This window comes from Scardinius erythrophthalmus, assembly GCF_964197995.2.
Source record: "Scardinius erythrophthalmus genome assembly, chromosome: 11".
Classification (NCBI taxonomy): domain Eukaryota; kingdom Metazoa; phylum Chordata; class Actinopteri; order Cypriniformes; family Leuciscidae; genus Scardinius; species Scardinius erythrophthalmus.
Window position 1 is genome coordinate 23,562,507 of NC_138231.1, and position 27,792 is coordinate 23,590,298.

A 27,792-nucleotide genomic window follows, 5' to 3' on the forward strand; every position below is an offset into this window, starting at 1 on the left:
AAAAATTCAAACTGACAAAATTTAAATCTAAACACCTTGAAGACTAAACCAAACTGCCATTCTATATACTATATGAGCCATTGAGACTCATTTAAACTAATAAACTCTAAACTCATACACTTATAAACTAATTAACTTATAAACTCATGAATTCATAGACTTATGAACTCTTAAACTCATAAATTAATAAACTCTGAACTCTTAAACTCATTAAAACTTATAAACTCTAAACTCATTTAAAACGTATAAACTCTAAACTCAAAAACTCTTACACTTATAAACTCATCAATTTATACACTTATAAACTCTAAACTCATAAACTCTGAGTGTGTGTGTGTGTGTGTGTGTGTGTGTGTGTGTGTGTTCACACACACACACACACACACACACACTAAACTCATTTAAACTTATAAACTCAAAACTCAAATTCTCGTAAACTACTTTAAACTTCAAACCACTTCTTAAGTTTAAAGCTTCCAGCTCCCAAGCAACTCCATAGCAACCAAACTTGAGTACCCTAGCAACCGTTTTGCAAGACCTATATCTCTGTATCAGAACATCGTATAGAGATGAGGTTTGGCTCTTTTGACTCATGCTAGCAAACAGCACTTCCAACATGCTACACATGCTAGCACTGAATAGCTACATGCTAATAACGAGTAGTTAAGTGCTATATCATGCCAAGATCATGCTAAGAACTCTATAAAGACTCCATAGTAACCATCTGTGACAACTACCAACCACCTAGCAACACCATAGCAACCGCCCAGAACACCCTAGCAACCGCCTAGTAACCGCCCAGAATACCTTAGCAACCGCCTAGCAACACCATAGCAACCACCCAGAACACCCTAGCAACCGCCTAGCAACCACTCCGAATACCCTAGCAACCGCCTAGCAACACCATAGCAACCACCCAGAACACCCTAGCAACCGCCTAGCAACCACCCAGAATACCCTAGCAACCGCCTAGCAACCACCCAGAATACCCTAGCAACCGCCTAGCAACACCATAGCAACCACCCAGAACACCATAGCAACCGCCTAGCAACCACCCAGAACACCCTAGCAACAGCATAGCAACCACTCAGAACACCCTAGCAACCACCTAGCAACCACCCAGAATACCTTAGCAACCGCCTAGCAACACCCTAGCAACCGCCTAGCAACCACTCAGAATACACCAGCAACCGCCTAGCAACACCATAGCAACCACCCAGAACACCCTAGCAACCACCTAGCAACCACCCAGAACACCCTAGCAACACCATAGCAACCACTCAGAACACCCTAGCAACCGCCTAGCAACCACCCAGAATACCTTAGCAACCGCCTAGCAACACCATATCAACCACCCAGAACACCCTAGCAACCGCCTAGCAACCACCAAGAATACCCTAGCAACCGCCTAGCAACACCATAGCAACCACCCAGAACACCCTAGCAACCGCCTAGCAACACCATAGCAACCACCCAGAACACCCTAGCAACCGCCTAGCAACCACCCAAAATACCCTAGCAACCGCCTAGAAACAGCATAGCAACCACCCAAAAGACCCTAGCAACCGCCTAGCAACCACCCAAAAGACCCTAGCAACCGCCTAGCAAAAAGCGTTCTGGTCCAAACTTTCTCAAGCCAACTTAAAGTTTGTCTCGACGAACTTTTGCATCTAGTTATTATTATTATTATTATTATTCTTCTGACCGTAAAAATTTACAACTCAAACTCCTCCTAGAGCTTTAACTCTACATACTCCAAACTCAGCTCAGACACTCAAACTGTTCTGACTCGCGTTGCTATATCTTTTCAGACTGATCGGACTTACGGTTTTCCTAAAAATGACGATCAAAACTCGAAAAAACTCATTCAAAAATCCCATTGACTTACATTGGGGAGTTCTAAAAAATTCAAACCGACGAAAATTCAAATCAAAATACCTTGAAGACTAAACCAAACTGCCATTCTATATACTATATGAGCCATTGAGACTCATTTAAACTAATGCACTCTAAACTCATACACTTATAAAGTAATTAACTTATAAACTCATGAATTCATAGACTTATGAACTCTAAAACTAATAAATTAATAAACTCTGAACTCTTAAACTCATTTAAATTTATAAACTCTAAACTCATTTAAACTTATAAACTCAAAACTCATTTAAACTTATAAACTAAACTCAAAAACTTGTACACTTATAAACTCATCCATTTATACACTTATAAACTCTACACTCATAAACTCTGAGTGTGTGTGTGTGTGTGTACACACACACACACACACACACACACACACTCTAAACTCATTTAAACTTATAAACTCAAAACTCAAAAACTCGTAAACTACTTTAAACTTCAAACCACTTTAAACTTATTAAGTTTACAGCTTCCAGCTCCCAAGCAACTCCATAGCAACCAAACTTGAGTACCCTAGCAACCGTTTTGCAAGACCTATATCTCTGTATCAGAACATCGTATAGAGATGAGGTTTGGCTCTTTTGACTCATGCTAGCAAACAGCACTTCCAACATGCTACACATGCTAGCAGTGAATAGCTACATGCTAATAGCGATTAGTTAAGTGTTAAATCATTCTAAGAACTCTATAAAAACTCCAGAGTAACCATCTGTGACAACTACCAACCACCTAGTAACACCATATCAACCGCCCTGAATACCTTAGCAACCGCCTAGCAACCACCCAGAATACCCTAGCAACCGCCTAGCAACACCATAGCAACCACCCAGAACACCCTAGCAACCGCCTAGCAGCACCATAGCAACCACCCAGAACACCCTAGCAACCGCCTAGCAACCACCCAGAACACCCTAGCAACCAACCAGAATACCCTAGCAACCACCTAGTAACACAATAGCAACCACCCAGAACACCCTAGCAACCACCCAAAACACCCTAGCAACCAACCAGAATACCCTAGCAACCGCCTAGCAACCACCCAAAACACCCTAGCAACCACCTAGCAACCACCCAGAACACCCTTGCAACCACCTAGCAACACCCTAGCAACCACCCAGAACACCCTAGCAACCGCCTAGCAACCACCCAAAATACCTTAGCAACCGCCTAGCAACCACCCAGAACACCCTAGCAACCGCCTAGCAACACCATAGCAACCACCCAGAACACCCTAGCAACCGCCTAGCAACCACCCAGAACACCCTAGCAACCGCCTAGCAACCACCAAGAATACCCTAGCAACACCATAGCAACCACCCAGAACACCCTAGCAACCGCCTAGCAACACCATAGCAACCAACCAGAATACCCTAGCAACCGCCTAGCAACCACTCAAAACACCCTAGCAACCACCTAGCAACCACCCAGAACACCCTAGCAACCGCCTAGCAACACCATAGCAACCACCCAGAACACCCTAGCAACCGCCTAGCAACCACCCAGAATACCCTAGCAACCGCCTAGCAACACCATAACAACCACCCAGAACACCCTAGCAACCACCCAGAATACCCAAAACACCCTAGCAACCGCCTAGCAACCACCCAGAACACCCTAGCAACCAACCCAAATACCCTAGCAACCACCTAACAACAGCATAGCAACCACCCAGAACACCCTAGCAACCGCCTAGCAACCACCCAGAACACCCTAGCAACCGCCTAGCAAAAAACGTTCTGGTCCAAACTTTCTCAAGCCAACTTAAAGTTTGTCTCGACGAACTTTAGCATCTAGTTATTATTATTCTTCTGAGACTAAAAAAACTAAATTGGATCTCCTCCTAGAGCTTTAACTCTACATACTCCAAATTCGGCTCGGACACTCAAACTGATCTGACTCGAGTTGCTATATCTTTTCAGACTGATCGGACTTACGGTTTTCCTAAAAATGACGATCAAAACTCGAAAAAACTCATTCAAAAATTCCCATTGACTTTCATTGGGAGTTCTAAAAAATTCAAACCGACGAAAATTCAAATCAAAACACCTTGAAGACTAAACCAAACTGCCGTTCTATATACTATATGAGCCATTGAGACTCATTTAAACTAATACACTCTAAACTCATACACTTATAAACTAATTAACTTATAAATTCATGAATTCATAGACTTATGAACTCTTAAACTCATAAATTAATAAACTCTGAACTCTTAAACTCATTTAAACTTATAAACTCTAAACTCATTAAAACTTATAAACTCTAAACTCAAAAACTCTTACACTTATAAACTCATCAATTTATACACTTATAAACTCTAAACTCATAAACTCTGAGTGTGTGTGTGTGTGTGTGTGTGTGTGTGTGTGTGTGTGTGTGTGTGTGTGTACACACACACACACACACACACACACACTCTAAACTCATTTAAACTCTAAACTCATTTAAACTTGTAAACTCGTAAACTACTTTAAACTTCAAACCACTTTAAACTTAAGTTTAAAGCTTCCAGCTCCCACGCAACTCCATAGCAACCAAACTTGAGTACCCTAGCAACCGTTTTGCAAGACCTATATCTCTGTATCAGAACATCATATAGAGATGAGGTTTGGCTCTTTTGACTCATGCTAGCAAACAGCACTTCCAACATGCTACACATGCTAGCAGTGAATAGCTACATGCTAATAGCGATTAGTTAAGTGCTAAATCATTCTAAGAACTCTATAAAAACTCCATAGTAACCATCTGTGACAACTACCTACCACCTAGTAACACCATAGCAACCACCCAAAATACCTTAGCAACCGCCCCGAATGCCCTAGCAACCGCCTAGCAACACCATAGCAACCACCCAAAACACCCTAGCAACAACCTAGCAACCACCCAGAACACCCTAGCAACCGCCTAGCAACCACCCAGAACACCCTAGCAACCACACAAAGTACCTTAGCAACCACCTAGCAACACCCTAACAACCACCCAAAACACCCTAGCAACACCCTAGCAACCACCCAGAATACCCTAGCAACCACCTAGCAACAGCATAGCAACCACTCAGAACACCCTAGCAACCGCCTAGCAACACCCTAGCAACCACCCAAAATACCTTAGCAACCACCTAGCAACACCATAGCAACCACCCAGAACACCCTAGCAACACCCTAGCAACCACCCAAAATACCTTAGCAACCACCTATCAACACCATAGCAACCACCCCGAACACCCTAGCAACCACCCAAAATACCCTAGCAACCGCTTAGCAACACCCTAGCAACACCATAGCAACCAACCAGAATACCCAAGCAACCACCCCGAATACCCTAGCAACCAGCCAAAATACCTTAGCAACCGCCTAGCAACACCATAGCAACCACCCAGAACACCCTAGCAACCGCCTAGCAACCACCAAGAACACCTTAGCAACCCACTAGAAAACCCCCAACAACTTTTTAACTTTAAACTTCTTTAAACTTTAAACTAATTAAAACTTTAAGCTAATTTAAACTTCAAACTAATTTAAACTTTAAACTACTTTCAACTTTAAACTAATTTACTTCAAACTAATTTAAACTTTAGACTAATTTAAACTTTAAACTACTTTCAACTTTAAACTAATTTACTTCAAACTAATTTAAACTTTAGACTAATTTAAACTTTAAACTAAATTAAACTTTAAACTAAATTAAACTTCTAACTACTTTAAACTTCAAACTTTCCAGTACAAACTTTCTCAAGCCAACTTAAAGTTTGTCTCGACGAACTTTTTAATCTAGTTAAGTTGGCTTGAGAGAGCCAACTTACTGAAATCCTATTTAAACTTATTATTAAGTTGGCTTGAGAGAGCCAACTTACTGAAATCCTATTTAAACTTATTATTATTATTATTATTATTATTATTATTATTATTCTTCTGACCGTAAAAATTTACAACTCAAACTCCTCCTAGAGCTTTAACTCCACATACTCCAAACTCGGCACAGACACTCAAACTGATCTGACTCGCGTTGCTATATCTTTTCAGACTGATCCGACTTACGGTTTTCCTAAAAATGACGATCAAAACTCGAAAAAACTCATTCAAAAACTCCCATTGACTTACATTGGGGAGTTCTAAAAAATTCAAACCGACAAAATTTAAATCAAAATACCTTGAAGACTAAACCAAACTGCCATTCTATATACTATATGAGCCATTGAGACTCATTTAAACTAATAAACTCTAAACTCATACACTTATAAACTAATTAACTTATAAACTTATGAATTCATAGACTTATGAACTCTTAAACTCATAAATTAATAAACTCTGAACTCTTAAACTCATTTAAACTTATAAACTTTAAACTCATTAAAACTTATAAACTCTAAACTCATTTAAAACATAAACTCTAAACTCAAAAACTCTTACACTTATAAACTCATCAATTTATACACTTATAAACTCTAAACTCATAAACTCTGAGTGTGTGTGTGTGTGTGTGTGTGTGTGTGTGTGTGTGTGTGTGTGTGTGTGTGTGTGTGTGTGTGTGTGTGTGAACACACACACACACACACACACACTAAACTCATTTAAACTTAAACTCTAAACTCATTTAAACTTATAAACTCAAAACTCAAAAACTCGTAAACTACTTTAAACTTCAAACCACTTCTTAAGTTTAAAGCTTCCAGCTCCCAAGCAACTCCATAGCAACCAAACTTGAGTACCCTAGCAACCGTTTTGCAAGACCTATATCTCTGTATCAGAACATCGTATAGAGATGAGGTTTGGCTCTTTTGACTCATGCTAGCAAACAGCACTTCCAACATGCTACACATGCTAGCACTGAATAGCTACATGCTAATAACGATTAGTTAAGTGCTATATCATGCCAAGATCATGCTAAGAACTCTATAAAGACTCCATAGTAACCATCTGTGACAACTACCAACCACCTAGCAACACCATAGCAACCGCCTAGTAACCGCCTAGCAACACCATAGCAACCACCCAGAACACCCTAGCAACCGCCTAGCAACCACCCAGAATACCTTAGTAACCGCCTAGCAACACCATAGCAACCACCAAAACACCCTAGCAACCGCCTAGCAACACCCTAGCAACCACCTAGAATACCCTAGCAACCACCTAGCAACACCCTAGCAACCACCAAGCATACCCTAGCAGCTGCCTAGCAACACCATAGCAACCACCCAAACACCCTAGCAACCGCCTAGCAACATCATAGCAACCACCTAGAACACCCTAGCAACCGCCTAGCAACACCCTAACAACCCCCAGAATACCCTAGCAACCGCCTAGCAACAGCATAGCAACACCTAGCAACCAACCAGAATACCCTAGCAACTGCCTAGCAACACCATAGCAACCACCAAAACACCCTAGCAACCACCTAGCAACATCATAGCAACCACCTAGAACACCCTGGCAACCGCCTAGCAACACCCTAGCAACCCCCCATAATACCCTAGCAACAGCATAGCAACCACCAAAACACCATAGCAACCGCCTAGCAACAGCATAGCAACCACCAAAACACCCTAGCAACCGCCTAGCAACAGCATAGCAACCACCCAGAACACCCTAGCAACAGTATAGCAACCACCCAAAACACCCTAGTAACCGCCTAGCAACCACCCAGAATACCCTAGCAACCGCCTAGCAACAGCATAGCAACCACCCAGAACACCCTAGCAACCGCCTAGCAACCACCCAGAATACCTTAGCAACCGCCTAGCAACACCATAGCAACTACCCAGAACACCCTAGCAACCGCCTAACAACCACCCAGAACACCCTAGCAACCACCTAGCAACAGCATAACAACCACCCAGAACACCCTAGCAACCGCCTAGCAACACCATAGCAACCACTCAGAATACCCTAGCAACCGCCTAGCAACACCATAGCAACCACCCAGAACACCCTAGCAACCGCCTAGCAACACCATAGCGACCACCCATAACATCCTAGCAACCGCCTAGCAAAAAACGTTCTGGTCCGAACTTTCTCAAGCCAACTTCAAAGTTTGTCTCGACGAACTTTTGCATCTAGTTATTATTATTATTCTGACCCTAAAAATTTACAACTCAAACTCCTCCTAGAGCTTTAACTCCACATACTCCAAACTCGGCACAGACACTCAAACTGATCTGGCTCGCGTTGCTATATCTTTTCAGACTGATCGGACTTACGGTTTTCCTAAAAATGACGATCAAAACTCGAAAAAACTCATTCAAAAACTCCCATTGACTTACATTGGGGAGTTCTAAAAAATTCAAACCGACAAAATTTAAATCTAAACACCTTGAAGACTAAACCAAACTGCCATTCTATATACTATATGAGCCATTGAGACTCATTTAAACTAATAAACTCTAAACTCATACACTTATAAACTAATTAACTTATAAACTCATGAATTCATAGACTTATGAACTCTTAAACTCATAAATTAATAAACTCTGAACTCTTAAACTCATTTAAACTTATAAACTCTAAACTCATTAAAACTTATAAACTCTAAACTCATTTAAAACGTATAAACTCTAAACTCAAAAACTCTTACACTTATAAACTCATCAATTTATACACTTATAAACTCTAAACTCATAAACTCTGAGTGTGTGTGTGTGTATGTGTGTGTGTGAACACACACACACACACACACACACTAAACTCATTTAAACTTAAACTCTAAACTCATTTAAACTTATAAACTCAAAACTCAAATTCTCGTAAACTACTTTAAACTTCAAACCACTTCTTAAGTTTAAAGCTTCCAGCTCCCAAGCAACTCCATAGCAACCAAACTTGAGTACCCTAGCAACCGTTTTGCAAGACCTATATCTCTGTATCAGAACATCGTATAGAGATGAGGTTTGGCTCTTTTGACTCATGCTAGCAAACAGCACTTCCAACATGCTACACATGCTAGCACTGAATAGCTACATGCTAATAACGAGTAGTTAAGTGCTATATCATGCCAAGATCATGCTAAGAACTCTATAAAGACTCCATAGTAACCATCTGTGACAACTACCAACCACCTAGCAACACCATAGCAACCGCCCAGAACACCCTAGCAACCGCCTAGTAACCGCCCAGAATACCTTAGCAACCGCCTAGCAACACCATAGCAACCACCCAGAACACCCTAGAAACCGCCTAGCAACCACTCAGAATACCCTAGCAACCGCCTAGCAACACCATAGCAACCACCCAGAACACCCTAGCAACTCCATAGCAACCACCCAGAATACCCTAGCAACCGCCTAGCAACACCATAGCAACCACCCAGAACACCCTAGCAACCACCCAGAACACCCTAGCAACAGCATAGCAACCACTCAGAACACCCTAGCAACCGCCTAGCAACCACCCAGAATACCTTAGCAACCGCCTAGAAACACCCTAGCAACCGCCTAGCAACCACTCAGAATACCCTAGCAACCGCCTAGCAACACCATAGCAACCACCCAGAACACCCTAGCAACCGCCTAGCAACCACCCAGAATACCCTAGCAACCACCTAGCAACACCATAGCAACCACCCAGAACACCCTAGCAACACCATAGCAACCACTCAGAACACCCTAGCAACCGCCTAGCAACCACCCAGAATACCTTAGCAACCGCCTAGCAACACCATATCAACCACCCAGAACACCCTAGCAACCGCCTAGCAACCACCAAGAATACCCTAGCAACCGCCTAGCAACACCATAGCAACCACCCAGAACACCCTAGCAACCGCCTAGCAACACCATAGCAACCACCCAGAACACCCTAGCAACCGCCTAGCAACCACCCAAAACACCCTAGCAACCGCCTAGCAACCACCCAGAATACCCTAGCAACCGCCTAGAAACAGCATAGCAACCACCCAAAAGACCCTAGCAACCGCCTAGCAACCACCCAAAAGACCCTAGCAACCGCCTAGCAAAAAGCGTTCTGGTCCAAACTTTCTCAAGCCAACTTAAAGTTTGTCTCGACGAACTTTTGCATCTAGTTATTATTATTCTTCTGACCGTAAAAATTTACAACTCAAACTCCTCCTAGAGCTTTAACTCTACATACTCCAAATTCGGCTCAGACACTCAAATTGATCTGACTCGCGTTGCTATATCTTTTCAGACTGATCGGACTTACGGTTTTCCTAAAAATGACGATCAAAACTCGGAAAAACTCATTCAAAAACTCCCATTGACTTACATTGGGGAGTTCTAAAAAATTCAAATTTAGATTCAAACTGACCAACCGACGAAAATTCAAATCAAAATACCTTGAAGACTAAACCAAACTGCCGTTCTATATACTATATGAGCCATTGAGACTCATTTAAACTAATGCACTCTAAACTCATACACTTATAAACTAATTAACTTATAAACTCATGAATTCATAGACTTATGAACTCTAAAACTCATAAATTAATAAACTCTGAACTCTTAAACTCATTTAAATTTATAAACTCAAAACTCATTTAAACTTATAAACTAAACTCAAAAACTTGTACACTTATAAACTCATCCATTTATACACTTATAAACTTTAAACTCATAAACTCTGAGTGTGTGTGTGTGTGTGTGTGTGTACACACACACACACACACACACTAAACTCATTTAAACTTATAAACTCAAAACTCAAAAACTCGTAAACTACTTTAAACTTCAAACCACTTTAAACTTATTAAGTTTAAAGCTTCCAGCTCCCAAGCAACTCCATAGCAACCAAACTTGAGTACCCTAGCAACCGTTTTGCAAGACCTATATCTCTGCATCAGAACATCGTATAGAGATGAGGTTTGGCTCTTTTGACTCATGCTAGCAAACAGCACTTCCAACATGCTACACATGCTAGCAGTGAATAGCTACATGCTAATAGCGATTAGTTAAGTGCTAAATCATGCCAAGATCATGCTAAGAACTCTATAAAAACTCCATAGTAACCATCTGTGACAACTACCAACCACCTAGTAACACCATAGCAACAGCCCAGAACACCCTAGCAACCACCTAGCAACCACCCAGAATACCTTAGCAACCGCCTTGCAACACCATAGCAACCACCCAGAACACCCTAGAAACCACCTAGCAACCACCCAGAATACCTTAGTAACCGCCTAGCAACACCATAGCAACCACCAAAACACCCTAGCAACACCATAGCAACACCCTAGCAACCACCTAGAATACCCTAGCAACCACCTAGCAACACCCTAGCAACCACCCATTATACCCTAGCAACTGCCTAGCAACACCATAGCAACCACCCGGAACACCCTAGCAACCCCCTAGCAACATCATAGCAACCACCTAGAACACCCTAGCAACACCCTAACAACTGCCTAGCAACAGCATAGCAACACCTAGCAACACCCTAGCAACCAACCAGAATACCCTAGCAACTGCCTAGCAACACCATAGCAACCACCAAAACACCATAGCAACCGCCTAGCAACATCATAGCAACCACCTAGAGCACCCTGGCAACCGCCTAGCAACACCCTAGCAACCCCCCATAATACCCTAGCAACAGCATAGCAACCACCAAAACACCCTAGCAACCGCCTAGCAACAGCATAGCAACCACCAAAACACCCTAGCAACCGCCTAGCAACAGCATAGCAACCACCCAGAACACCCTAGCAACAGCATAGCAACCACCCAAAACACCCTAGCAACCGCCTAGCAACCACCCAAAACACCCTAGCAACCGCCTAGCAACCACCCAGAATACCCTAGCAACCGCCTAGCAACACCATAGCAACCACCCAGAACACCCTAGCAACCGCCTAGCAACACCATAGCAACCACCCAGAAAACCCTAGCAATCGCCTAGCAACACCATAGCAACCACCCAGAAAACCCTAGCAACCGCCTAGCAACCCCCAGAATACCCTAGCAACCGCCTAGCAATAGCATAGCAACGCCTAGCAACACCCTGGCAACCACTCAGAATACCCTAGCAACCACCTAGCAACACCCTAGCAACCACCCAGAATACCCTAGCAACTGCCTAGCAACACCATAGCAAACACCAAAACACCCTAGCAACCGCCTAGCAACATCATAGCAACCACCCAGAACACCCTAGCAACCACCTAACAACACCCTAGCAACCCCCAGAATACCCTAGCAACCGCCTAGCAACAGCATAGCAACCACCAAAACACCCTAGCAACCGCCTAGCAACACCCTAGCAACCCCCAGAATACCCTAGCAACCGCCTAGCAACAGCATAGCAACCACCAAAACACCCTAGCAACCACCTAGCAACAGCATAGCAACCACCCAGAACACCCTAGCAACCGCCTAGCAACACCATAGCAACCACCCAGAACACCCTAGCAACCGCCTAGCAACCACCCAAAATACCCTAGCAACCGCTTAGCAACACCAAAGCAACCACCCAGAATACCCTAGCAACCGCCCAGCAACACCAAAGCGACCACCCATAACATCCTAGCAACCGCCTAGCAAAAAACGTTCTGGTCCAAACTTTCTCAAGCCAACTTCAAAGTTTGTCTCAACGAACTTTTGCATCTAGTTAGTGGTGCTTTTTTGAAAGCATCACTATTGTTATTGCTCATACTTATTATTATTCTTCTTTTTATTATTCTGGACAAAAGTTTGGCGCGTAATGCGCCCCGCACCGTTTGTCACAGACCCCTGAGTGAGGTGTCAAATCGACCGGCTCATTGAGGAGAGGTGTGCTATGACTTTTCTAAGCGATCGGGTGTGCGATGTTCGAAAAAGCGGCCAAAAAAGTCCCCATTGACTTTACATTGGGAGTTCTAAAAACATTTGAATCCCAACCGACGTTTTCACACACACAGACTCCAAAGGGCCTGACACCCCTGCGTCTCTCCCTCTCTCTCTCCCTCTGAGGATTTATATTATCAAGCAGTCAATAAGTAATGGCCTAAAATCTTCATAGCCACACCCTAGCAACCAGTTTCAGCACCCTAGCAACCACTAAGAGCTCCCTAGCAACCACCCTAAACCAAAAAAAAACATTTTTTTTATTTTTTTTATTTTTTAAAGCAATTTTACTCTCATGGACTTGCGATATCGCTCCATGCTAGTGCCTATTCGGCCATAGGCACGAGGCCGCAGGCCGAGTGCCGTACTGAAGGCACTCGAAATTAAAGATTTTAAGAACTCTATAAAAACTCCATAGTAACCATATTTGACAACTACCAACCACCTAGTAACACCATAGCAACTACCAAAAATACCTTAGCAACCACCCTGAACACCCTAGCAATGTCTAGAAATGCTCTAGTAACCACCAAAAAACTCTAGCAACCACCCAGAACACCCTAGCAACTGCCTAGCAACCACCCAGAACACTTAGCAACTACCTAGTAACCACCCAGAACACCTAGCAACTGCCTAGCAACCACCCAGAACACCCTAGCAACTGCATAGCAACGCCCTAGCATCCATCCAGAATACCATAGCAACTGCCTAGCAACCCCATCGCAACCACCCAGAACACCCTAGCAACCACCTAGCAACGCCCTAGCAACCACCAAGAATACCCTAGCAACTGCCTAGCAACCACCCAGAACACCTAGCAACTGCCTAGCAACCACCCAGAACACCCTAGCAACTGCCTAGCAACGCCCTAGCAACCACCCAGAACACCCTAGCAACCGCCTATTAACACCATAGCAACCACCCAGAATACCCTAGCAACCGCCTAGCAACACCATAGCAACCACCCAGAACAGCCTAGCAACCATCCAGAATACCATAGCAACAGCCTAGCAACACCATAGCAACCACCAAGAATACCCTAGCAACCGCCAAGAATACCCTAGCAACCGCCTAGCAACCACCCAGAATATGCTAGCAACCGCCTAGCAACACCATAGCAACCACCCAGAATACCCTAGCAACCGCCTAGCAACCACCCAGAATACTCTAGCAACCACCTAGCAACACCATAGCAACCACCCAGAACACCCTAGCAACTGCCTAGCAACGCCCTAGCAACCACCCAGAATACCCTAGCAACTGCCTAGCAACACCATAGCAACCACCCAGAATACCCTAGCAACTGCCTAGCAACGCCCTAGCAACCACCCAGAACACCCTAGCAACTGCCTAGAAGTGCCCTAGCAACCACCCAGAATACCCTAGCAACCGCCTAGCAACACCATAGCAACCACCCAGAATACCCTAGCAACCGCCTAGCAACGCCCTAGCAACCACCCAGAATACCCTAGCAACCACCTAGCAACAACATAGCAACCACCCAGAATACCCTAGCAACCGACTAGCAAGTCCATAGCAACCACCCAGAACACCCTAGCAACTGCCTAGCAACACCCTAGCAACCACCCAGAATACCCTAGCAACTGCCTAGCAACTGCCTAGCAACACCATAGCAACCACCCAGAACACCATAGCAACTGCCTAGCAACGCCCTACAACCACCCAGAATACCCTAGCAACCGCCTAGCAACACCATAGCAACCACCCAGAATACCCTAGCAACTGCCTAGCAATGCCTTAGCAACCACCAAGAATACCTTAGCAACACCATAGCAACCACCCAGAACACCCTAGCAACTGCCTAGCAACACCATAGCAACCACCCAGAATACCCTAGCAACGCCCTAGCAACCACCCAGAATACCCTAGCAACCGCCTAGCAACACCATAGCAACCACCCAGAATACCCTAGCAACCGCCTAGCAACACCATAGCAACCACCCAGAACAGCCTAGCAACGGCCTAGCAAACCACCAATAATACCCTAGCAACCGCCTAGCAACCACCCAGAATACCCTAGCAACCGCCTAGCAACGCCCTGGCAACCGTTTAGAGCCACCTAACAACCATATTGCAACATATAGAAGCCATATTTCAGCTCCACAACATCGTACAGACATGGTTGTTGGCTCGTATGCAATCATGTACAAGACCCTAGCAACCGAGTGGAGAGTTTTACCACTGCAAGCACCACTTCACATTTTCTTTAGGAAATGTACATTCTAGTTATTATTATTCTTCTGACCGTAAAAATTTACAACTCAAACTCCTCCTAGAGCTTTAACTCTACATACTCCAAATTCGGCTCAGACACTCAAACTGATCTGACTCGCGTTGCTATATCTTTTCAGACTGATCGGACTTACGGTTTTCCTAAAAATGACGATCAAAACTCGGAAAAACTCATTCAAAAACTCCCATTGACTTACATTGGGGAGTTCTAAAAAATTCAAATTTAGATTCAAACTGACCAACCGACGAAAATTCTAATCAAAATACCTTGAAGACTAAACCAAACTGCCGTTCTATATACTATATGAGCCATTGAGACTCATTTAAACTAATGCACTCTAAACTCATACACTTATAAACTAATTAACTTATAAACTCATGAATTCATAGACTTATGAACTCTAAAACTCATAAATTAATAAACTCTGAACTCTTAAACTCATTTAAATTTATAAACTCAAAACTCATTTAAACTTATAAACTAAACTCAAAAACTTGTACACTTATAAACTCATCCATTTATACACTTATAAACTCTAAACTCATAAACTCTGAGTGTGTGTGTGTGTGTGTGTGTGTGTGTGTGTGTACACTGTCACGACCGGCTCGAAGCCGTGGCAAATGAAATGGAGGACATAGTGATTGGTTTGCAAAAATAAAGATTTATTAACATAAATAGAAAAATATAAGCAAGAAAACATGGTCATCTGTAATGTCTGTTAGGTGCATGAATGTAAAGGTATCAATCACAGAAAACGAAATACTAAACCAAATAACAAAAGCAAGTTTAACCCTAAAACAAACCCAAGCCAACTCAAAGTAACACGGAGAAAGACCTCTCTCTCAACACTAGCCAGCCTAAACTTTTATAGAGGGATGAACAGGTGGACATCGTTCCCTTGATGAGTCTCCTAGCCACACCCACCAACCGGCCATAGCGGGGAAGAGTAGAGACTCGTCACACACTCCCCCTAAAAAGAAGAGCAAAGAGTTTTAGAACACTTCCAAAACCCAAACCAAAACCCCACCACTTCTAAATTCAAACAGTCCAAGTAAGCGAACTTGGTCCAACTCCAAATTTTCCCCAGTCTTGTTATATCTCCAAGTCCTTCCAGCAACCACGGCGCCTAGGAAGCAAATCAAGAAAAGAACAGAGACAGGAAAATAGAAGAAATCCCATAACACTAGACCAGGGGTGGGCAAACTACGGCCCGCGGGCCACATGCGGCCCGTTAGGCTGTTTAATCCGGCCCGCCGAGTATTTAAAAAAATTGTCTTAAGATCGCATTAATTTTGCCTTTTTTCTTGCAATACTTTGCGTTATATATTTATATATATATATATATATATTGCGTTGCATATATTTGACAATCGGAATATCAGATATTGCATGCCATAGCTAACAAATGTAAAAAAGGAAAAATGACATAAAAGCAGATCATCATTCATTCAGCGCTGTTGTGGCTGCGGTGTGTCACGTAACAAGCAATGACGCGTCACCATGGAAACCAAACAGACAGCGCCTTAAGCGCATAGACTTGTTGCACGTTAATGTTTTTTCCTATTTTGGAAACTCAATGAGAAAAAAAAATGTTTGGTAACCGCTTGCACACCTTAGTTTTTCCTTTGATTTGTCTGCTATTTAGTTTCTTTGCTCCTCTGGATTTGTGGATGTATCCTGCCCGATTCCGTTTACCGACCTATCGTCAGGTGTCGTGCCGAAAATTGATTGCGCCCAGTCTCCTAACGTCTACAGCTGGATTAAACATAGATAACGTGCAAATAAATAACCATCAGTTTATGTCCGTGGTAATAGCAAAGGTATGTCTGTGTGATACTTTAACGTTTCTTTTAACATAATAATAACAATTGTGGCCAAATAAGCGTTTGCAGTTTATAGCTTAATCAGGTATGACATTTACATTATAGGAAATAATAGAAGCCTGTTGTTGCCGATGGAATACGTGTTTGTATCTGGAAAACGGACTGTAGCCTATAATAACATGACTTAGCCTACCGCTAAGCTATATATAAAATAAAGACATGATCTCTTTTGCAAATATCCGTATGACTCTGCATTATTTTACCTGCTGTGTACCAACCAATCCAGCCCTTTTTACCTGTTAAAATACCTTCAAATGTCGAAAACAACCCATAAAATACAGTATTCTACTTATAACAAAATGATTGAAGCCTCTACTTATTGCAATAAATAATGCAATCAATTTTCGGCAGACCATCACTTTTCGGCACGACACCGGCTTTTGACTTCGCTCCCCTGTCTGCCATACAGAACCCGTTTTTTTTTTTTTTTCATTAAATGTTCTGATCTCCCTTTGCCTTTTATGTTTTATTTTATTATTCTTAAAATAAATTTGTATATTCGTTTATTTCCACAAATATATGACTTTTGGAAGTGCAAATTGCCATTCAGTTTTAATAAAGTTGAATTAACGTAACCTGTAATTTTTACTCTTCTAAGTGTACACTTGCAGATGTTTTGTTTCTAATTTACTGTTAGGCCATTAAATAATAATAAGGATAAACAATATTTAAAAAGTATAGGCTATAATTATCTAACATCTTTAAAAATTAACATCAAAACATAACATCCTAAATGGGGGATATCTACCATAAAAAAAATTATTGTCAGAATGTCGTCTCTCAGTTGTTGAATTTCGCACAGACATTGCCACAACATTGTCTGTTTGCTTAGCCCGATCTTATGAAAGTGCGAATACCACGAATTGTATTTGTAGTGCATAATATGTTTTCGCGTGCATATGATATGCACTTTATGGCGTGAAATAGGCACGCACTCCACACCCCTAATCCTAACCAAGGGGTTTACAGTGTGTAGCATGCACGCAAAAAAAAAAAAAAAGATTTTTGGGCCGGCTACTGCTACTGGGCCGGCCCTCTGTCAAATTTTTAAAACCCAGTGTGGCCCTTGAGCCAAAAAGTTTGCCCACCCCTGCACTAGACGATATAAATACGAGATAAGGCATCAGCAGTTGTATTCTCTGAGCCTTTAATATGGTGGATATCTAACAGGTATCCCTGTAAAAATAAGCACCACCTCATTAACCTCTGGTTTGGGTTCTGCAACGAATGAAGAAAAACTAAAGGGTTGTGATCAGTAAAAACTACCAGAGGTCCCTCAGACGAACCCACATACACCTCAAAATGTTGCAAAGCCCAGATCAGAGCAAGCGCCTCCTTTTCTATCACAGAGTAATTAAGTTGATAAGGATTGAACTTTTTAGAAAAGAATCCAACTGGATGATCAATTCCATCCTCATAAGTCTGTAACAGAACGGCACCAGCACCCACATTGCTGGCATCCACTTGCAACCGAAATGCTTGGTCAAACTTTGGCGCTTTCAAAACAGGATCCTCTGTAAGAAGCAATTTTACCTTTTCAAAGGCTTGCTGACAACCAGACGTCCAACAAAAGTCTACTCCTCCCCGCAATAAATTTGTCAGGGGAGCCACCACTGTAGAAAAATTCCTGCAAAAACAACGATAAAACCCTACCATTCCAAGAAATCGCATAAGTTCTTTCTTGGTGGCAGGTGTTGGGTAGTTATCAATCGTTTCTACTTTCGCGCGGACAGGGCGCACTTGGCCTTGCCCCACCACTTTCCCCAAGTAGACTACTGTGGCCTTGGCGAACTCACATTTTAACAAATTAACGGTCAAATTCGCCTCCACAAATCGATCAAATAGTGCTCTAATTTGAACAATATGTTCTTCCCAAGTTCGACTATACACAACGACGTCATCTAAGTACACAGCGCAACCCTTTAAACCACAAATAACTCGATTCATTAAACGCTGGAAAGTTGCGGGAGCATTACGCAACCCGAAACTCATAACGTTGTACGAAAATAATCCAGACGGTATAATAAAAGCAGAAATTTCTTGAGCTCTTTCAGTTAAAGGCACTTGCCAGTAACCTTTTAGTAAATCAAACTTACTAACAAATTTAGAGTTTCCCACTTGATCAATACAGTCCTCAATTCGAGGCAATGGAAATGAATCGGGTTTTGTTACAGCATTTACCTTTCGGTAATCAGTACAAAATCTGAACGATCCATCAGATTTACTCACTAGCAATGATGGAGAAGCCCAGCTAGAAAAAGAGGGTTTAGCGATATCATTTTCCAACATATAATCAACTTCATTTTCTAATTGTTGTTTTTTACTCGCAGATACTCGATAATAGCGTTGATGAATTGGAGCCGAATCTCCCACATCAATATCGTGTTCAATAAGACTTGTACGAGATGGAGTATCGGGAAACAGTGTAATATATTCAAAAATCAAATTAATCAAATCAGTACGCTGCACCTCCGTTAAATGACTAAATCGATTGTGCAAAGAGCTTAACACTTCTGAATTATGTAAATGACCCTGAAGGACAGAATCTCCAGGATCAATCTCATCCTGATCCCCGCCTAACAGAATTGAAGTGGTTGACAATTCAGGATCACCAGAAGCAAAAGAACCTGTAACCAGAACAGGTTTAATGCCAGAATTAGGCATAACAACGTTGTCTTGATTTATTTTAGCGTCAACAAAATCTTCAGAACCATAGAAAGGCTTTAGCAAATTTACATGACATAACCTCGTCTTCTTTTTTCGATCTGGCGTATTAATCAAATAGTTAAGATCAGAAATTTGACGAGCCACAGTATATGGACCTACAAACTTGGCCTGAAATGGTGATCCCACAATAGGCAACAGAGCAAGAACTTGATCACCCAATTGAAAGGAACGCAATTCTGTACGACGATCAAAAAGTCGTTTCATCCGATCTTGTGCTCTGCTCAAAGATCCCTTTGCCAGTTGGCACGCTTCAAAAATTCGTCTGCGAAAATCACTCACATATGATAGAACATTTTTTGGTGGATCAACTTTTTTCCAATCTGCAGACAAAACAGATAATGGACCACGCACCTCATGCCCAAAAACGAGGTCATTCGGACTAAATCCAGTACTCTCCTGAGCAGCTTCTCGAGCAGACATCATTAACCAGGGTAACCCAGCTTCCCAATCTTTATTCATCTGAACACAGTAAGATCTCAATAAAGACTTTAAAGTTTGGTGAAATCTTTCCAGTGCTCCCTGACTTTGGGCGTGATAAGCACTGGAAAGATTATGTTGAATATGAAGCTGTTTCAAAACTTGACCAAACAAATTTGAAGTAAAATTACTCCCCTGGTCAGACTGAATAATTCGTGGTATTCCGAAGACTGATATGAACTGAGTCAGTGCTTTTAAAACTAACTTTGCAGTTAGAGAACGTAACGGGTACACAGCTGGATATCTAGTCACTTGGCACATAACAGTAAGCAAATATTCATTCCCCGCCTTTGACCGAGGTAATGGCCCCACACAGTCCACAATAAGATGTTCAAAGGGTTGACTAACAGCAGGAATTGGATACAGGGGGGCAGGTTTCATTGACTGGTTTGGCTTTCCAGTGAGTTGACATGTTTGACAAGATTTAATATACTTCGATATATCACGCTTCAACTTTGGCCAAAAGAAATGTTTCAAAAGCAACCTGTACGTCTTTTTCACCCCCAGATGTCCAGATGTGTCATGTGCCGTTTTTAAAACAAGTTGACGGAGAGACTGAGGCACTACAATTTGGAAAACAGGATCACCAATTACAAATTCTCCATGCGGCACCCACTTTCGGACTAACACATCTCCCTCTAGATAATATCCAGAAGGAAGATTTACGATTGTATCATGAGAGACAACTCGATCAAACAATTCAACAAGTGTAACGTCAGCCTTTTGTTCCTTAATCAAGTCATCACGTGACACAGACAAGACGGAAGGGATTTCTAGAGGTGCACTCAAAATCTCTCTAGTTTCAGATTTATCAACAGCTGGTATTTTACTCATAGATCTTGTTATCACGCATGACGGAAACCCATTCAAAGAACAGGAAGAATTCTCATCACTTGCGTCAAAAGTCGACACAGATGGTGTGACCACCAAATTCGGTGAAACATTCCGCCAAACTCGTTCACCAGCCAAATCATTTCCCAGGATTACCTGTACTCCGTCCACAGGCAAGCAGGAACGCACAGCAACCTCCACTTCTCCCTGGATCAAATCAGAATGCAAAATGATTTTATGTAAGGGAACGGACATCACATTCAAACCAATACCCCTAATCAACACATTGTTCCCAGTATACGAATCATTTGAAAAAGATAGAATAGACTCTAGGACAAATGTTTCTGATGATCCAGTGTCACGAAGAATTTTGACCGGTACATCTTCTGTAGAATTTACCAATCTAACAGAACCATCTGTAACAAATGGAGAAAATGTTGAAACACGTGACGAGGAACTCCCCGGTACATTTACTTCAGAGGCAGTCACTGCCAGAACAACAGCCTTCACCGAAGACGATTTAGATTTCAACAAAGGACACTCATTCTTCCAGTGACCAAACTCATGACAATAATTACAGATGTTTTCTCTGTCTTTTACTCCAACAAATGTAAGACGCTGTTTGTCAGGTATATCACCCAAAGTTCTCGGAGATCTACTAAAATCATGCCACAACTCTCTCTTAACATTTTCTCCAGCATTTTTGTAGCCGGAAGAGATTTTATGAATCAGAGAAAATTCATCAGCCATAACAGCCCCCTCATATGCGGTGTCAGGTTTACGCTCACTAATATAAGTTACTACACGTTGCGACACAGAGTTTTTAAACTGTTCAAGCAAGATCAACTCCTTCAAATCGTCTAACGTTTTAACGTCAGAAGCTGCACACCAACGATTGAAGTGAACTGAAATATCATGTACAAACTCAACATGCGTTTGACTATCAGTTTTCTTCCAGGACCTAAATTTTTGTCTATAGGCCTCTGGGACCAACTCGTATGCCCTTAATACTGCATTCTTAACAGTCAAATACTCCTTAGCATCTGCTACACTAAGAGACAAATATGCTTCTTGAGCTTTTCCTGTAAAAACAGACTGTAACATAAGCGTACGTTCCTCATCTGGCCAATTTCGCGTTTCTGCCACGCGTTCAAACAACAAAAAGAAGCGTTCAACATCTTTCTCGTCAAATCTAGGGATCAATCTCATATTAGCCACTACATCAAATTTACACAAAGCCAAATCGCGTTCTACACCTCCCATTGAATTAAGTTTACCTTCTTTTATCAGATCTAAACGGTAACGTTCAAGATCAAGCTGTTGTTGTTGTAACTGTAGCTTATTACTATTAAACACGATTTTGTGCTTCTACCATTTCTCTTTTTATTTCCGTTTGAATTAACAACAATTGTTTTTGTTCTTCAAATGTTAGATGAGACATTGATGCTGCACTAACAAAAGCTGAAACATCTTCCAAAGATTGAGACTCCAAAACTCTGCGTTCAGATAACTCAGTCTTAATCATAATTTTAATACTATCTTTTAAACGTTTATCTTGACTTGACAAACTAATTTTGTAATACGTTGCAAGTTCTACTAGTTGATCTTTAGAAAAATCATCCAACAGATCTTCAGACGGAGCACTAATAAAATCCTCAATCTTTGAATCCATGGTGAACAACAAGAGTAAGCTACGACTACTTAATTTCCAAATATATATATATCTGAGGGGTCGCAATTGGATAAACAATTCCCTCTAACTAAATTCCCAAACTATCTAAACTTATCCCTAATCTTCGTACAGTTACTTGCAGCGGGTTTTTATACACTGCAAACCAGTGTTTGAAATGGCGACCGATTAACAAGTCACCATTACAAAACACGGACGTGTTCCCGAGACAACTGCTCTAGCTGCTTTCACCATACAAACATAACAAACTAAAATAAAAAAAGTTCGGAGCATCCCGTTAAGGATACCCCGCTAAACCTAAACAGGGAAAAGCATATCCAACAAGAAACCTCCCCTCAAACATACAAACAGTAGTCAACACTTACCAATGCCAATCTCCCGTGAAGTAGACCAACCCAATCACTATAATCCTCCACGAAATTTCAAAACTCAGTATTCAACGAACATTACTAAGAAAAAATACATATTTAACGAATCAATCATCAGATTAACGAAATCAACTCTTTAACCAAACAAATTTAACAAAACTTATGGACGAGCCCCCACATTTGTCACGACCGGCTCGAAGCCGTGGCAAATGAAATGGAGGACATAGTGATTGGTTTGCAAAAATAAAGATTTATTAACATAAATAGAAAAATATAAGCAAGAAAACATGGTCATCTGTAATGTCTGTTAGGTGCATGAATGTAAAGGTATCAATCACAGAAAACGAAATACTAAACCAAATAACAAAAGCAAGTTTAACCCTAAAACAAACCCGAGCCAACTCAAAGTAACGCGGAGAAAGACCTCTCTCTCAACACTAGCCAGCCTAAACTTTTATAGAGGGATGAACAGGTGGACATCGTTCCCTTGATGAGTCTCCTAGCCACACCCACCAACCGGCCATAGCGGGGAAGAGTAGAGACTCGTCACAACACACACACACACACACACACACACTCTAAACTCATTTAAACTTATACTCAAAACTCAAAAACTCGTAAACTACTTTAAACTTCAAACCACTTTTAACTTAAGTTTAAAGCTTCCAGCTCCCAAGCAACTCCATAGCAACCAAACTTGAGTACCCTAGCAACCGTTTTGCAAGACCTATATCTCTGCATCAGAACATCGTATAGAGATGAGGTTTGGCTCTTTTGACTCATGCTAGCAAACAGCACTTCCAACATGCTACACATGCTAGCAGTGAATAGCTACATGCTAATAGCGATTAGTTAAGTGCTAAATCATGCCAAGATCATGCTAAGAACTCTATAAAAACTCCATAGTAACCATCTGTGACAACTACCAACCACCTAGTAACACCATAGCAACAGCCCAGAACACCCTAGCAACCACCTAGCAACCACCAAAACACCCTAGCAACCGCCTAGCAACACCCTAGCAACCACCTAGAATACCCTAGCAACCACCTAGCAACACCCTAGCAACCACCCAGCATACCCTAGCAACTGCCTAGCAACACCATAGCAACCACCCAGAACACCCTAGCAACCGCCTAGCAACATCATAGCAACCACCTAGAACACCCTAGCAACCGCCTAGCAACACCCTAACAACCCCCAGAATACCCTAGCAACCGCCTAGCAACAGCATAGCAACCACCAAAACACCCTAGCAACCAACCAGAATACCCTAGCAACTGCCTAGCAACACCATAGCAACCACCAAAACACCCTAGCAACCGCCTAGCAACACCCATAATACCCTAGCAACAGCATAGCAACCACCAAAACACCCTAGCAACCGCCTAGCAACCCCCATAATACCCTAGCAACAGCATAGCAACCACCAAAACACCCTAGCAACCGCCTAGCAACAGCATAGCAACCACCAAAACACCCTAGCAACCGCCTAGCAACAGCATAGCAACCACCAGCATAGCAACCACCCAGAACACCCTAGCAACAGCATAGCAACCACCCAAAACACCCTAGCAACCGCCTAGCAACCACCCAGAATACCCTAGCAACCGCCTAGCAACATCATAGCAACCACCCAGAACACCCTAGCGACCGCCTAGCAACCACCCGGAATACCCTAGCAACCGCCTAGCAACACCATAGCAACCACCCAGAACACCCTAGCAACCGCCTAGCAACCACCCAGAATACCTTAGCAACCGCCTAGCAACACCATAGCAACTACCCAGAACACCCTAGCAACCGCCTAACAACCACCCAGAACACCCTAGCAACCGCCTAGCAACACCATAACAACCACCCAGAACACCCTAGCAACCGCCTAGCAACACCATAGCAACCACCCAGAATACCCTAGCAACTGCCTAGCAACCACCCAGAATACCTTAGCAACCGCCTAGCAACACCATAGCAACCACCCAGAACACCCTAGCAACCGCCTAGCAACACCATAGCAACCACACAGAACACCCTAGCAATCGCCTAGCAACCACCCAGAATACCCTAGCAACCGCCTAGCAACCGCCTAGCAACCACCCAGAACACCCTAGCAACCGCCTAGCAAAAAACGTTCTGGTCCAAACTTTCTCAAGCCAACTTAAAGTTTGTCTCGACGAACTTTTGCATCTAGTTAAGTTGGCTTGAGAGAGCCAACTTACTGAAATCCTATTTAAACTTATTATTATTATTATTCTTCTGAGCGCAAAAATTTACAACTCAAACTCCTCCTAGAGCTTTAACTCCACATACTCCAAACTCGGCACAGACACTCAAACTGATCTGACTCGGTGTTCTATATCTTTTCAGACTGATCGGACTTACGGTTTTCCTAAAAATGACGATCAAAACTCGAAAAAACTCATTCAAAAACTCCCATTGACTTACATTGGGAGTTCTAAAAAATTCAAACTGACGAAAATTCAAATCAAAATACCTTGAAGACTAAACCAAACTGCCGTTCTATATACTATATGAGCCATTGAGACTCATTTAAACTAATGAACTCTAAACTCAAAACGTGTGTGTGTGTGTGTGTGTGAGAGAGAGAGAGAGAGCTTGTGTCTATGTGTGAGTGTGTGAGTGTGTGTGTGTGTGTGTGTGTGTGTGTGTGTGTGTGTGTGTGTGTGTGTGTGTGTGTAAACTCAAAAACTCGTACACACTCATTTAAACTTATAAACTCTTAACTCAAAAACTTGTACACTTATAAACTCTAAACTCATATAAACTCTGAGTGTGTGTGTGTGTGTGTGTGTGTGTGTGTGTGTGTGTGTGTGTGTGAGAGAGAGAGAGAGTGTGTCTATGTGCGTGAGTGTGTGTGTGTGTGTGTGTGTGTGTGTGTGTGTGTGTTAATGAGCTTGTCTGTGTGTGTGTGAGAGAGAGTGAGAGTCTGTTCGTGCGTGCTTGTGTGTGTGTGTGTGTGTGTGTATGTCGAAAATTTAAATCTAAACACCTTGAAGACTAAACCAAACTGCCGTTCTATATGCTATATGAGCCATTGAGACTCATTTAAACTAATAAACTCTAAACTCATACACAAGTTATAATTAGAATAAGTGTATGAGATTAACTAATTAACTTATAAACTCATGAATTCATAGACTTATAAACTATTAAACTCATAGATTAATAAACTCTGAACTCTTAAACTCATTTAAACTTATAAACTCTAAACTCATTTAAACTTATAAACTCAAAATTAAAAAACTCATACACTTATAAACTCTAAATTCATAAACTCTTGAGTGTGTGTGTGTGTGTGTGTGTCTGAGTGAGTGTGTGAGCGAGTTAGTGTGTGTGTGTATGTGTGTGTGTGTGTGTGTGTGTGTGTGTGTGTGTGTGTGTGTGTGTGTGTGTGTGTTTATCTATCTATTAACTTATCTGTCATAAACTTCAAACTACTGTAAACTACTTTAAACTTCAAACCACTTTAAACTTCTTAAGTTTAAAGCTCCCAGCTCCCAAGCAACTCCATAGCAACCAAACTTGAGTACCCTAGCAACCGTTTTGCAAGACCTATATTTCTGTATCAGAACATCGTATAGAGATTAGGTTTGGCTCTTTTGACTCATGCTAGCAAACAGCACTTCCAACATGCTACACATGCTAGCAGTGGATAGCTACATGCTAATAGCGATTAGTTAAGTGCTAAATCATGCCAAGATCATGCAAACAACTATATCAAAACTCCATAGTAACCATCTGTGACAACTACCAACCACCTAGCAACACCATAGCAACCACCCAGAACACCCTAGCAACCGCCTAGCAACCACCCAGAACACCCTAGCAACTGCCTAGCAACACCATAGCAACCACCCAGAACACCCTAGCAACTGCCTAGCAACCACCCAGAATACCCTAGCAACCACCTAGCAACCGCCTAGCAACCACCCAGAATACCTTAGCAACCGCCTAGCAACACCATAGCAACCACCCAGAACACCCTAGCAACCGCCTAGCAACACCATAGCAACCACCCAGAACACCCTAGCAACTGCCTAGCAACCACCCAGAATACCCTAGCAACCACCTAGCAACCGCCTAGCAACCACCCAGAATACCTTAGCAACCGCCTAGCAACACCATAGCAACCACCCAGAACATCCTAGCAACCGCCTAACAACACCCTAGCAACTTTAAGCTAATTTAAACTTCAAACTAATTTAAACTTTAAACTACTTTAAACTTCAAACTAATTTAAACTTTAAACTACATTAAACTTTAAACTAATTTAAACTTTAAACTAATTTAAACTTTAAGCTAATTTAAACTTCAAACTAATTTAAACTTTAAGCTAATTTAAACTTCAAACTAATTTAAACTTTAAACTGCTTTAAACTTTAAACTAATTTAAACTCCAAACTATTTTAAACTTCTTCAAACTTTCTGGTCCAAACTTTCTCAAGCCAACTTAAAGTTTGTCTCGACGAACTTTTGCATCTAGTTATTATTATTAAGTTGGCTTGAGAGAGCCAACATATTGAAATCCTATTTAAACTTATTATTATTATTATTATTATTATTATTATTATTATTATTATTCTGACCGTAAAAATTTACAACTCAAACTCCTCCTAGAGCTTTAACTCCACATACTCCAAACTCGGCACAGACACTCAAACTGATCTGACTCGCGTTGCTATATCTTTTCAGACTGATCCGACTTACGGTTTTCCTAAAAATGACGATCAAAACTCGAAAAAACTCATTCAAAAACTCCCATTGACTTACATTGGGGAGTTCTAAAAAATTCAAACCGACAAAATTTAAATCAAAATACCTTGAAGACTAAACCAAACTGCCATTCTATA